The 13,951-nt window shown below is 40.5% G+C and overlaps 1 protein-coding gene across 1 annotated transcript in view; it reads left to right on the top strand.

Moving 5' to 3' along the window:
• Positions 1–13,951, top strand: part of LOC141281493 (uncharacterized) — a 142,027-nt gene that overhangs the window by 123,216 nt on the left and 4,860 nt on the right. The window lies entirely within an intron of this gene.

Here is a 13,951-nt window from a genome sequence, read left to right as displayed (position 1 = left end):
ATCTGATACTTCATATGCAGAAATAAGTCTGTTATTTTGCACTATTACACGGCTCTCTGGAATGCTTGATTCTGATTGGTCAGTTGAGACATTTGCAGGTTCGTTCTTTTCAAATAATAACCGCTCCAAAGTAATAACGCATAGCCGGTACTACTTGTAGGATTAAAATCGTTCCGCGCCAATAAAGATTACTGTTTGGCGCCATCTTGTGACAAACACTGGACAACCACAACTACGAATGGAACATTTTGACATTAATTTTAACATGTACGGAAAAAACAAAACATTTAAACAGTGAATAGAAGAACGAACAACGACAAGACACAGAGAGCTTACTGAGACTTAACTTGACAAAATAAAGCATGACAGCTACGAAGCCAACACACAAAAAATACAGAATGGGCATTAAAACTTCTCAAAGACTGGCTAAAAGAGAAAAAAATGGAGACAGACAAGTATGAAGTAGAGGATCTTAATAAGGTATTACGATCATTTTATGCATCTGTGCAAAGTTTTGCGGAAGGATAAAAATGTTAATTTAAAACAAATATGCCAATAAAATGTTTCAAATTCATATTCATGTCCAGTTTTTTTTCTTATGTGGCAAGTAGCCGTGTAATAAGCGGGATAATGTAGAGGCAGCCGGTAGTTATCGGGAAATAAGCCCCTTCAGTGTGATACAAGACCCTCCGCTTCGCGTCGGGTCCTGATAACACTGTCGGGGCTTATTTCCCAATAACTACCGGCTGCCTCTACATTATCCCTAACAACCTGCTGCTTGTACATTATTCCGGTTATTACATGGCTATTTACCTCATAAGTAAGGTAAGGAACGTTAAATATTGATTTAAAATATTTTATTTGCTCGTTTATAAACAATGCAGACCTTCTGCAAGAAAAACCTGTTTACTTTCGTCATATATGTTATTAAAAGGCATATTTATATTTAATTTTCAATTCAACTCATCTTATACGTCTGCCTGAAGGATAGCCTACTGGTAATGAACTATAAAGGGGGTGAGAAGTATCTGCCAAAATAGTGCAGGATGTTCTTTTTACTGCAACCATGTAAAGATCAGACAAAGATGCTTGATTCTCTCCAATAATTTTCCAGCAATATTTACAATCCTTTAAAGTTGTTCTTACATTTAACAAAAAGAGAATGAAACAAGGACACATTATTAAACGTAAGCACAGACTCAATAGTCCCTTTCACACATACAGTCTTTACTGGTAATTTACTGGTAAATTGCAGTTAACAGATCATGTGTGAACAGAACCTTTCCGGTAAATCAGTGCTCCCAATTTACCAGTAAGACAGGTTGTAAGATTACCAGTAATTTACCGGTAAGCGCTATGTGTGAACGAAAAATATAGGATTACCGGCATTTAGAACGGACGACGTCAGACCGCGCTGACAGCTTCGGGCCAATCATAATGATTTAAAACAGATGACGCGTTTACGCCCAGATTGTTTACGGACGTTTCCACACATGCAGTGCTTGAAAGTCGAGCACACCTGAAGTTTACGTCCACATTTCTTCACCAAAGTTGTTTAAAACATCTTACCACCTACTTGTCGAATTGCCGACGTCCTTAGCACGCCCTATGTGAAGCCTAATGTGCAAAAAGTACTGTTGTTTAAAACGCCATCGGTTTGACGTCGCCTCATGCAATGTTGTTTGGTCATGAGCAACTTCGCGACTGTCAGAGTTTACCACAGACGTGAAAACAACAAAATACGGACCGTGGATATGAACGACGTGGATTGTTTACAAATACAACACTGAGCTTGCCGCGCGCCACAGGTACTTCCGCTTTCTCAACGAATTTACCGGTATTTTGATACTGATGTGTGAATGATGTCTTACTGGTAAAAAGACGGAATGTCACTGCGTGTGTGAACAGCACATTTTTGTATTTACTGGTAAATTCATTCTGGTAAATTCATGGTAATTTACCAGTATTACTGTGTGAAAGAGGCTAATGAGTCAAAATATCTTTCTCAATGTTAAAACTTCTCAATTTTCTCAATAAGCCTAGACATTGAGCCTGTCTGAATGCTTTTCAAAATTAAACTGGGAGTCAATCTCTGTACCCAGATATTTAAAAGATCCATTTGGTAGCAAAGGCTTGAAAAGTGAACACACATTACAAGTCCCACAACACATTTCTTTAGTTTTGTTAAAATGAAGCTGTATATATTGAACTTTACCTGTCAAAATGAGTTCAGCATCTGGGTTATCATGTGTTACTCTGGTGTTGTTTTCTAGTTTTCTTTTTCAGACTTGTCCCATAAAACGATTTTATAAAAGCAGTATTGTTCTTGGATTCGTTTGATATAGTTCTTACTTACTTACTTATTCATTTAGCTGACGCTTTTATCTCTCACACCAAAGGCGAGTGTCTTATCCACTGCGCCATCACCACCCCTTCTATATCATCACCGTTGTTATTGTATCTCTGGCCTAATCACACTTAAACCATATTGCTTTATTAAAATACAAGAAGTATTCAAAATGCTGGGTTGTCTTGAGGGTTTTTCAGAAGACCAGTGGGCAGTTGAATGTCTCAGAGCAGATACATACCATAAAAACAAACATTGATTCTCTTAGTAATATTGAACAGAATCTAGCGTATTGTACTGTATGTAAACTTGAGAACTGGATTATTTGTTGTAAATTCAGTTATTATAGTGTGTATTATAGTATGATAGTTTGCTCTTGATACTTAATAAAAATCATGCAATCGTTCTTCATTTTTTAATGATAGAAACATTTAGCAGGTTAAGGTGTACGTAAATGTATGACTTCATGTGTATATACAGACTGATCCCCTGATTTAAACATCTTTTTTTTAGAGAATATAGCACGTAAAGGAACGGTTATACAGTCATCAACATATTACCCTAGGGTACCTGAAAAAGCCATAGATGGAAAAAGATATGGATCAGTAGATGCCTATTGCTCCAGTACCGGAGTTCAAGATAATCCATGGTGGAGGTTGGATCTCTTGGATTATTATACTAGTACAATAATCATCACTGCTAGATCAGACGGTCATCTTCCAGAAACCAATGGAGCAGAAATTCGGATCGGAGACTCACTGGAAAACAATGGAAACAACAATCCCATGTACGGTTCTTCATAAAATCAGTTTAATAGCACAATATGAAATTTTTTGCATGAAAATATCAAAATATCAGAGTGTTATATTTTTTGTTTACATGCTTATGTACATGTTTTCAGCAATGTTTGAATCAAGAGAAATAAGCATATTTAGCACTTTAGTATGTCCCTCCTTCTTTCTGTCGATGGTTTCATGTCATATCTGGGTATCATTGCTCTCCACTTTTACTGCTGTAGAAATCATATGGTGTTTTTGACTTCATGTGGCACGGCACAGACCGATTAGCATCTGACATCAAAGTATTGCGAGGATGCTGTTGAGTCCTGGCTGCTTTCATCATACTTTGATGTTACATGCCGAAGACAATAACTCCCATCATGTCAGGGATGTGCCTAAAGCAGAATACATTATTTGGAATGTCACAGATAATGGATAATGGTTTACTGGAACAGTGCTACTTTATAAACCCCTAAGAGCACTACAATATGTGTGTGAGGTGAATGAGTCTAACCTCGGAATTGTCTCTTTTTTAGAGTTAATTTAGAAAATCCTAAAAACGCTGCTAAAAGCAAACCTTTTTTAACCCAACTGTAAAAAAAATGTATTGACCCTTTTCGGGTTTTATGTATTTTATGTAATTACACAGAAAAAGAAAAGCACGGCTTTCACTGTGGATAAAATTATTGAAAGGTCCAGATGAAATGCTGCACTCTAAATATGATAAATAATAATAAAATAATGATAAATGATTTGTTATTAATTACAGATTCCAGAATTAGATGATCTTTCAATTACTTTAAGAAGAAGCAAGATTTATTGTCATTCTGCTAGGTTCTGCCCTAGGTGAATATACGGTGGGGGAAATAAGTTTTTTTTTTCAGTACATATATTTCCAATGAGGTTATTGACATAAAATGTTTACCAGACATTAGGGCTGGGCGATATGACCAAAAAAATTATCGAGAAAATGTTTTCCATATCAGTCGATATCGATAATTATCATGATAAATAACAAATCTTTACTCCTGTCAAATTTAAAGGCAGATTTCTGCTCCTGAATGAAAATTGTAAAAAACAGACAATTAATAATGGTTTTAAACTACTTTTTATTCAGAACATGACAAATACAAAAATCTTGTTTTACTGCATCTGTATTAAATGTAAATCTATTTGTTATGAAATCAACACATTTCTGACACAAAAGCAGCAGACTACTGTCACTTTAAGACCCAAGACAGACTGCTTTAAGTTTCAATATACTGAATAACAGCTGTTTATGTTCACTTAAACAAGAAAGAAAACTTAGTTCAGTGATCACGCGTGTGTTATACATATACGAGCTATAGACGGTGATAAATGGATGTCAAGAGTGTCACGTTGCTGTGGGAGCGCACATACGCAAACACTATATTCACTGCAGTGGTGGATCTGCTGCTTTTCCTCAGTTTCCTGAATTTGTGAATGTCCTGTAAATATACTTTTAAAGCTGTGCGGACATGTGCGTGCGCAAGGCGGACGCTGAATGAAAGTACAGTATACTGCACCTATTGTGTCTGCTGTGTTTGACGAACCCTGTTTGCGCGTCCAACATTACACACAAGAAAATGTTTCCGCGCATTTGGATTTCGTGATTCCGTCCGCGTTATCCGCATCGCGAAAATCATAGGTCTCTACTAATAAATGAATAACTTGCCTCATCTTCCACTCCTTCAAGTCTAACTGACACTGTGATTGTAAACCAAGAGCGCATGCCGCATCCGGAAGTGCTCGCGCAACATTACGCACAGTGCGTAAACATTATCAATCACTTATCGAACTTCCCTTATCGTTTTATCGTAAAAGTTTATATCGATAAAATTTATCGTTATCGAATTATCGCCCAGCACTACCAGACATCAGTATTAACTCAAGAAAACGTCAGGTTACGACTGTAACCGTGGTTCCCTGAGATAGGGAACGAGACGCTGTGTCATGTAATGACATTATGGGGAACGCTATGCAGCGTGACGCGCGTGAATATTGTGTCAACTGGGTCTATATATAGACGCCGGCGGATGACGTCAAGAGTGACGTGGCAACGCGAGGCTATAAATATGCGGAAATAATATAGGTCAAACAGCTTCTGTTAAAATTGAAGCGAATGCTACAGGCACAAGGAGTTATGGCAAAGGGACACAGCGTCTCGTTCCCTATCTCAGGGAACCACGGTTACAGTCGTAACCTGACGTTCCCTTTCAAGGGATACTTGACGCTGTGTCATGTAATGACATTATGGGGAACGAGATACCCACTACGCCATAATTAATTGTGACTGTCTGTTAGTGTGAAGGTGTCCACGCACAACTTAAGACATAAAGACCTGAGATCCCGGTAGAAAAGGGAGGTCTAAAAACATAATACCTCATAAAAATGTGTGGGGGAGATTATCCCGCCACACCACAAAGCATGGAGGTCCCTGACAAAGGGGCCAGATAAGACGCCATACTCCTAGTCGAGTGTGCCCTAATTTTCGCAGAGGTGAAAACATAATGTGCACCTCATACGCTATAAAAATAGCCTCCACAATCAATTATTGATTGTTTGTTTAGAGGAAGAATGTTCTCTCTTGGAGAACCAAACACAGACCAAAGGTTGGTCGGATCTTCTAAGGTGGAAGATCTATTAATGTAAACCTCTAAAAACCCCTCAGGGCATAGAAGATGTAGCCTCTGTTGATCCGCCGACTCTTGAGGAGGAGGATGAAAAAGCCTGAAAGACCAATGTTCTAGCCACATTGCTAGGAACCTTGGGAACATAACCCGGTCTTGGGTGCAAATAGCCTTAATATGTCCTGAAGCAAACTCCAGGATAGAGAAGAAGCTGATAAGCTTGGAAGTTGCCCACTCTCCTCGGAGAAGTGATGGCTAATAAAAAGGCTAACTCCAGTGACAGAAACTTAACTGTACACAAGTTAATGGGTTCGAAAGGTGCCATAAAGAACCCCTTTCAGAACTACTGCCAGGTCCCATACTGGAACTCTGATTTGAGCAGGAGGCCTCATCCTAAATGTACCACCCAATAAGGCGTGAAGGCAGAGATAGCCGCAGCATATACTCTGATAGTAAATGGATATAAACCGGATGAAAACCCGGTATTGTAAAAATTCCAGAACTGAAGCCAGTCGGCAGTTTGGAAGTAAATGTTTGTCACTACACAGAGTAGTGAATAATCTCCATTTAAAACAGCCTTAAATGTCGCCTGGAGCGAAACTCCAGGCATGAAGAAGCAGCTGATAAGCTTGTTAGTCACTCACTCTCCTCAGAGAAGTGATGCTACTACCCATAGAGCCCTCAGGGATATGAGTGTGAAACCAGAGATAGCCTCAGCATATACTCTGGGTATAAACCGGATAAAAGACCGGTATTGTAAAAAATTCCAGAACTGAAGCCACTGGGCAGTTTGGAACTAAATATGTCGTCACTACACCAGGTAGTTAAAATAGCCTTAATTCGTCTGAAGCGAACTCCAGGCATGAATAAGAAGTCACTCACTCTCCTCAGAGAAGTGATGGCTAATAAAAAGGCTAACTTCAGTGACAGAACTTTATCTGTACATGAATCAATGTGTTCGAAAGAGGCCATGAGAAAGGCTTTCGAAACAACTACAGATAGAGCCCTTAGTAATAAGAGCATAAAAACAGAGATAGCCGCATCCTATACTCTGGTAGTAAATGGATATAAACCGGATGAAAAAACGGTATTGTAAAAATTCCAGAACTGAAGCCAATGGGCAGTTTGGAAGTAAATGTTTGTCACTACCCCGAGTAGTGAATAGCCTCCATTTAAAATAGCCTTAATTTCATCTGGAGCTCATTTGTGTTTTTCTGTATAAACATTAATTACATCTAGATCCTCAGAACTAGAGTAATTCACAGCCCTCACAGTTAAAACGGGTGAAGCCGACTCGCGGGCACCCGTTGAACCATGATGGCTAATAAAAAAGGCTAACTTCAGTGACAGAAATGTATCTGTACATGAGTCAAATGTGTTCGAAAGAGGCCATGAGAAGGGCTTTCGAAGCACCACAGATAGAACCCTTAGAAATAGGAGCATAGACACAGAGATAGCCGCAGCATATACTCTGGTAGTAAATGGATATAAACCGGATGAAAACCGATTTTGTGAAAATTCCAGAACTGAAGCCACTGGGCAGGTTTGGAAATAAATGTTTGTCACTAAACCGAGTAGTGAATAGTCTCCATTTAAAATAGTTTTAATTTCGTGTGGAGCTCATTTGTGTTTTATGTATAAACATTAATTACATCTAGATCCTCAGAACTAGAGTAATTCACAGCCCTCACGGTTAAAACGGATGAAGCCGACTTGCGGGCACCTGTTGAACTATGATGGCTAATAAAAAAGCTAACTTCAGTGACAGAAATGTATCTGCACATAAGTCAAATGTGTTTGAAAGAGGCCATGAAAAGGGCTTTCGAAACACTAAAAAGAGCCCTTAGTAATAGGAGCATAAAAACAGAAATAGTGGATCTTAAATCTGGAGTAATCTCCATTTTAAACCATAATCTTTCGAATAGTATGGGCTTTACAACCTCAGCCCCTGCCTCGACAGGGTGTCTGCTCTCACATTCTGGACCCTGGGGATGTCTGAATGACAAAAAATTTCCCGTGAGACCAAAGGAGAACCTGATGCGCCAGTCTGTATAGAGGGCGCGACCTCAGGCCTCCCTAATACTAGATGCTGCCGCCAACGGACCTAACACTCTAGAAAGTGCTTTACGGTGTAAAATTGGCCTTATCTGATCCTAGACACTGATGCCAGGATCGACTCTGTGTGTGTAGGAGACATACGTGCCTACATCCTCACTGAGTCCCAAGTTACCCAAAGAAATAATATTTTCTGCTAGTGGGTTAAAATGCCCTTTTTGGCGTTGTTCCGTAGCCCTAGGCGCTTCATATGGGCAAGGACGACATCTCGATGCCGAACTGCCATGTCTCGAGACTGGACTAACACAAGCCAATAGTCTATGTAATTAAGTATTTGGATCCCTTGAAGTCTCAGAGGAGCAAGGGTTAAATCCATGCATTATGCGCTGTGAAAGAACTACTCTGAACGGCAGAACCCGATATTGGTATGGTTTGCCCCCGAAAGCAAACCTGGGATTTCCAGATGCTGCAGGAGGATAGATATATGGACATAGGGGTCCTTAAAATGTATCATGACGAACCAGTCCTCAGACCTGATTAACGCCACAATAAAAGGAATTGTCAGTTTTAGAATTTTTATCTCTTCAGAGATCGATCTAAATAGGCCTCAGCCCTCCATCCTTCTTTGGTCCAATAAAATAATGGCTATAAAGCAATGACCTATTCCTTTAATAAGGTGGTCTTTTTTCCGGGGCCCACCTCAGTGGGTAAAACCCCTCCGAACCTGGGAGGATGGGAAACAAACTGAATTATGTAGCCTTTCTCTATAACCTCTAGCAGCCATTTTGTGACATTTTTTAATTTTCTCCACTCATGGAAAAATGCACTAAAAAGGAGATTGACTCCAGAATGCTCACTGCCCTGAAGCGGAGGACCGGCAGGGCACAGCTGAGCTACTAAGAAAAACCCTATTGTTCTGTTTTATATGTCTTTTTTAATGGAGACAAAAATTAGGTCTTCTTTAATGAAGACGGAACATAAGGGGTTAACAAACTATTTTGTATGTGAGGGCACATCGGGCACAGGTTTTATCTGTGCTCTATGAAAAGTGCCCTAAGAGGCCACTTGTGAACGACAGGTCCCCTTTAACGCAGCCTTATGATTTTGAGACAATGACTGCTCTCAGATCAGCCTTATACAGTATGCCTCTCTGGTTGCTGGTTGTTGTTTCGTCCCCCAAGCTCTCTGAGGGAGAGGGGGGGCACGAGAGACAACACTCTGTTTTTGTTATCTGTATGTTGATTAATACTGTTTAGATGCAGATTCTCGGGGGAAACTGCGACGAGGAAAAACCCGTTTCTTTAGTAGCACGGAGAGAAAGCTCCGCCGCTCTCCTGAGCTCATCTAATATTACAGGATTCAGGTTCACCCTTTAATTCATACAATATCTGCTTGATATGCGTGAAGAATGCCAATATTGCGAAGGCATGCTCCAGCGCGACCCGCGACCATATAAACTTGTTAATCCATTTATATTGTTGCTGTCTCTCGCAACAAATAAACCGCGAGATACTTTCAATACGGGCATTTGCCGTATCTGCATTATTTAAAAACCCCCCAAAAAGGGTTAAGAAACTCGCTGATGTGTTTAACAATAAATGAGAGGAGTCTGCATATCTGCATGGTCTTCCGTTTAAAAACTTATCAGTGTAAATCAGGGAAGAAAGTTAAACCTCTTTCGTCAAGTTCACTGGCAGCCTTCACTTTGTGCTGGTCAGTAAAGTCAATATTAGATTGTTACAGCCGATCGGGTCACAACATAATAGTTCTTCGTAACATGGAGAAAGGGTATAGATCAGTAAGTTGTGTTTTCTGTATAAACATTAATTACATCTAGATCCTCAGAACTAGAGTAATTCACAAACACTCGCGGATAAACGGGTGAAGCCGCTCACGGGCACCCGTTAAACCACAAGGCTTGCGGGGTTTGTTTTCTGTATAAACATTAATTACATCTAGATCCTCAGAACTAGAGTAATTCACAACATTCGCGGATAAACGGGTGAAGCCGCTCACGGGCACCCATTGAACCACGCTTGCGAAAACCCATCGAGAGTGGAGCATTTGAATGGTATTTTCTCACAATGCCCACACGCTGCATAGCGTTCCCCATAATGTCATTACATGACACAGCGTCAAGTATCCCTTGAAAGGGAACCACAAATGTAACTGCACAACATTAAAGTCCACACATAAAGTTATGTGCAATACTAACAGGAATGAACACCAGGTCACCAGGGCAAGGAACAAGCTGAAATCCATAAGTATTTAGAAAGTAATTATATTTCTTTTTATTTTATTTAATAATTATATAAGGATGGACGCACTTTTTTTGGACTTTAAGGTCGTGGACTATGGGTGGACCCCGTAACATTACATTTAATCAACTGAAAGATCTAAAATATTTTCTAAAATATCCGAAAATGTGTTTGTCTGAAAAACAATGGACATATGCAACTCGGACAGCTTGGGGGTGAGTAAATCATGGGTTTAATATCATTTTTGGCCGAACTATCCCTTTAAAGACTTTATTGTTGTGAATTCTTTATATTTTGTTGATTTCTTGAGTTATTACTAATGTCTGGTGAAGATTTTATGTGAATAACCTCATTTGAATATATGTAGGAACAAAAAAGTTGATGCGTTCAATACTAATTTCCCCAACTGTAAAATAAATAAGTAAATAGATTAAAATAGGAAAATGTGTCATTTAAGCTAAATTTAAACTGTATTTTACTATGACATTGTCAAGGAACACAGAGTCAGTGATTTTCTATAGTCTTTATTGAATATAAACCATGGTACTATGCCCGGGAGCGATGGGAAAACCACAGGGCTCAGCCTGAAAGAGAGGCGATAAACACTGGACCAATGCCGAGGTGAGATGCAGACAACAACTGGACCTAAAAAAGCATAACAGGATTAAATAGCAAACTGAATCGGGACTAAACAGGGATCAGGTGAGGGACGGCAGATGAGATAACGAGGTGGGAGGAAAGAACGGCAAGTGACAGGCGTGCACGTGCTGAGCTGTCAAAACAAAAAGTCAATATAAACACAGAAGCGACCGATCAGACCAAAGTCATGACAGTAGCCCCCCCCCCATGATTGCCACTGGGCAGTCTCAGCGAAGGCTCCTCGATCAACCCAGGGTCCAGGATGTCCTGGTCCAGACCCAGCTCCTCTCCTCCGGCCATAACCCTCCCAGTCCACTAAATACTGATAATCTCTGCGATGGACGTCTAGTAATATCCTAACGGTATAGACAGGAGAACCATCCACTAGTTGCAGGGGGAGGGGGGCGTGAACAAAGGGGCCTGGATTAATGCGAGAAAAAAACAGGTTTAACCCTAGACATATGAAAAACAGGGTGAATCCGACCAAGAGTGGGAGGTAACTTGAGTTTGACCACTACCAGACTGACGACCTTGATGATACTGCATGGCCCAAGCAACTGAGGAGCCAGCTTGCGGGAAGGCTCTCAGAGAGGCAGATCCTTGGAGGAAAGGATCCTACTTTCTGCACACAGATATAGCGGGGTGAAGCTCGACGGTGACAATCAGCTGCTGCCTTGGTTAATCTGGAAGCCTGAATTAAGACTGTTCTAGCTAGGGGTGTGCCGGTTTCAGAAATGTTGATGACGGTTACGACGCGAGTCAAATGTGACAATTTGTAACATAACAGTCCGGGGGGGGGGGTCATTCATGTTTATTTGATGTTATAAATTAACTAGAAGGAAGAGATGATTTGAAAGGTGAGACTTTGTTCAATATCAAAAGTAACCTGGACTGTCCTGTCTGTCAGCGCATTGTCCTCTCTGCTCCGCTATGTATGTATTTTTTACTGCGTGAGAACATGGGGCATGAGAGCGGCGTATCTTGTCGGACATAGCGATAGTAACTAAGGGGGTCGCGTCTTTGCGAACGGTCAATTGACCTGATATATTCTCCATGTTCATGAGTCATCTGCACATCCCACTTACGCTGTTTTCCAAAGTATCAACTACAGTTGGAAACGACGTAGACCATTAATAACATGGACTGTTAAAGGTAGGGTAACACATTTTGAAAAATGCTAACGGTAGCCGCCTAGCAATGAAATCCCGATCCCACCCTCAAGTCAAATCGCCATCCAAAGTCACGCCTCTTTCCAAACACATGAACACGCACAGATCAGACGGTCACATCTCATGTCTCATTCAGCAGTGAGAAAACTTTGCAGTACAAAGTCAAATAACACTTCCAAAATAACCAAACAACTGGTTTACATCAGAATTAGTTTAAGCACACGTTCGGTTGTGTAGACGTAGTAACTATATCGTTACGCTAATCCGTAAACGAACACAAATTTCATAAGCAACACAATGTTTCATCAAAGTAGAATATCTGAATCCATCTCAGTACAAACATATCGCGTACCTACCTTACCAAAATAAACAGTGCAATGACCCTTTCAGACTCTTTGCCTCCTGCAGCTGTTTCATCTCGTGGTAAAGCAGTAAAGTTACCGATGTTAATTTGGGTTTTTGCTCTTGCTGATCCAGGCAGTTTTTGCTGTTGTTGTTATAAAAGATGTCTTTCATTGTGTGCCTCCTGTGTAGGTTGTCAATTCAGCAGAAAAGTTTGCTATTCTCACTGTTTACAGACAGGAGGTGAGCGCACGTGAACGCGCCGATGACGTATGGTGTCTGCGTGGACTCGCTGCGCGGTGGGCATTCAAATTACGCTTACGTATGAGGGACAAAAATGGAAACGTCTGTTCGGACCGAAATCTATGATTTGTTGAACATTTTTTGGTCCTACGCCTTTCACAGATGACATAAATTTCTACAAATACATTTAAACAACTTAACACAGTGATTGCTATCAGGATGTGAGGAGACTTTTAACCAGCATAACGAAAAATGTTTCAGGATCAAATCTGTTACCCTACCTTTAACTGTTTTTAATCAGTATTTAAACATTCTCTTTGATAATAAAAAAAAAAAATGTTAATAACATGGTTTTAGTGGTTATAGAGTTCTAATGACAGTGTTCAACTATAACCGTTGGTGTCACGGTTATATAATCACTGTCACACCCTTAGTTCTAGCCCTCCTCCGCGTGCTTTTGCAGCAGTGGATAGAGGCTAGTGCAGACGGGACTGCAGCATCGGGTTCCTGTGATGGGAAGGGGGGGGGGGTTGAAAACAAAAAGATGATTCAAACGGGGACATACCACTTGAGGATACGGGAAGAGAATTATGGGCATACTCGACCCAGGATTGCTGTTGGCACCAATAACTCTGATATTGTGACCCCTATCTGAAACAACGTCGATCGGGAGACCAGTCAGGGTTATCATTAGAAGCCAGTAAGCCAGTGACAAAATCAATGGCTATGTGAGACCAGGGTCAGGATGGCATGGGAAGTGATTGGAGCAGACCAACGGGTGATTGACAAGGGCTTTTATCTATTATGCGCACATACCTGACAGGCTGTCTGACGTCTGGAACCATATTGTGTCACGCCGGGAAACAGGAGTTAGGACACATTTGCAAAGTTCAGATGAATAAATAACATTTATTAACAAACAGAAAATAAAACACGAGAAACAACAACAGGCAGGTAAGCACAACAGGAACACTGACATGAAGCACAAGAACAGACGTGGAATGGCGACAATAATCCGGCAGTGAACATTACACAAACAAGGGCTTAAATTTTTCGAGTTCTAAAACTTTCCCGGTTCCGGAGTCAAACACGCCGTCTTTCACACACCTTTCAGTCCACTGATCTCTAAGCACGTCATCAGAGAACGTCATCAGAGAGAGACGCAACGTCATCAGAGAGAGACGCTGAGAGAAAGACGAAGAGAGGAGTCGCAAGCCCGAAGCTCCGTTGAGCTTATCAGCTAAATCCTATTTTTTCACTATCTTATTCCTATCTATATAATATAACTTATTAGTTTATCTTAGGAATACTTTACCTTGACGATTACTGAATTGTATTACTAAGCGAAACGATTTTATCACTTGTAACACCCAGTTTAGCATATAGCCCTCTAGCATTTCTTACCGTCTGTTTACTTAAACCTGCCTTCTTTGGCGATCTAATGGCGGATTCATCCGAGGTATGCTTT

Source organism: Paramisgurnus dabryanus, chromosome 2, assembly GCF_030506205.2.
Source record: "Paramisgurnus dabryanus chromosome 2, PD_genome_1.1, whole genome shotgun sequence".
Classification (NCBI taxonomy): Eukaryota; Metazoa; Chordata; class Actinopteri; order Cypriniformes; family Cobitidae; genus Paramisgurnus; species Paramisgurnus dabryanus.
Note: the sequence above shows the minus strand (reverse complement) of the source record. Positions and strands in the feature narration are given on the sequence as shown.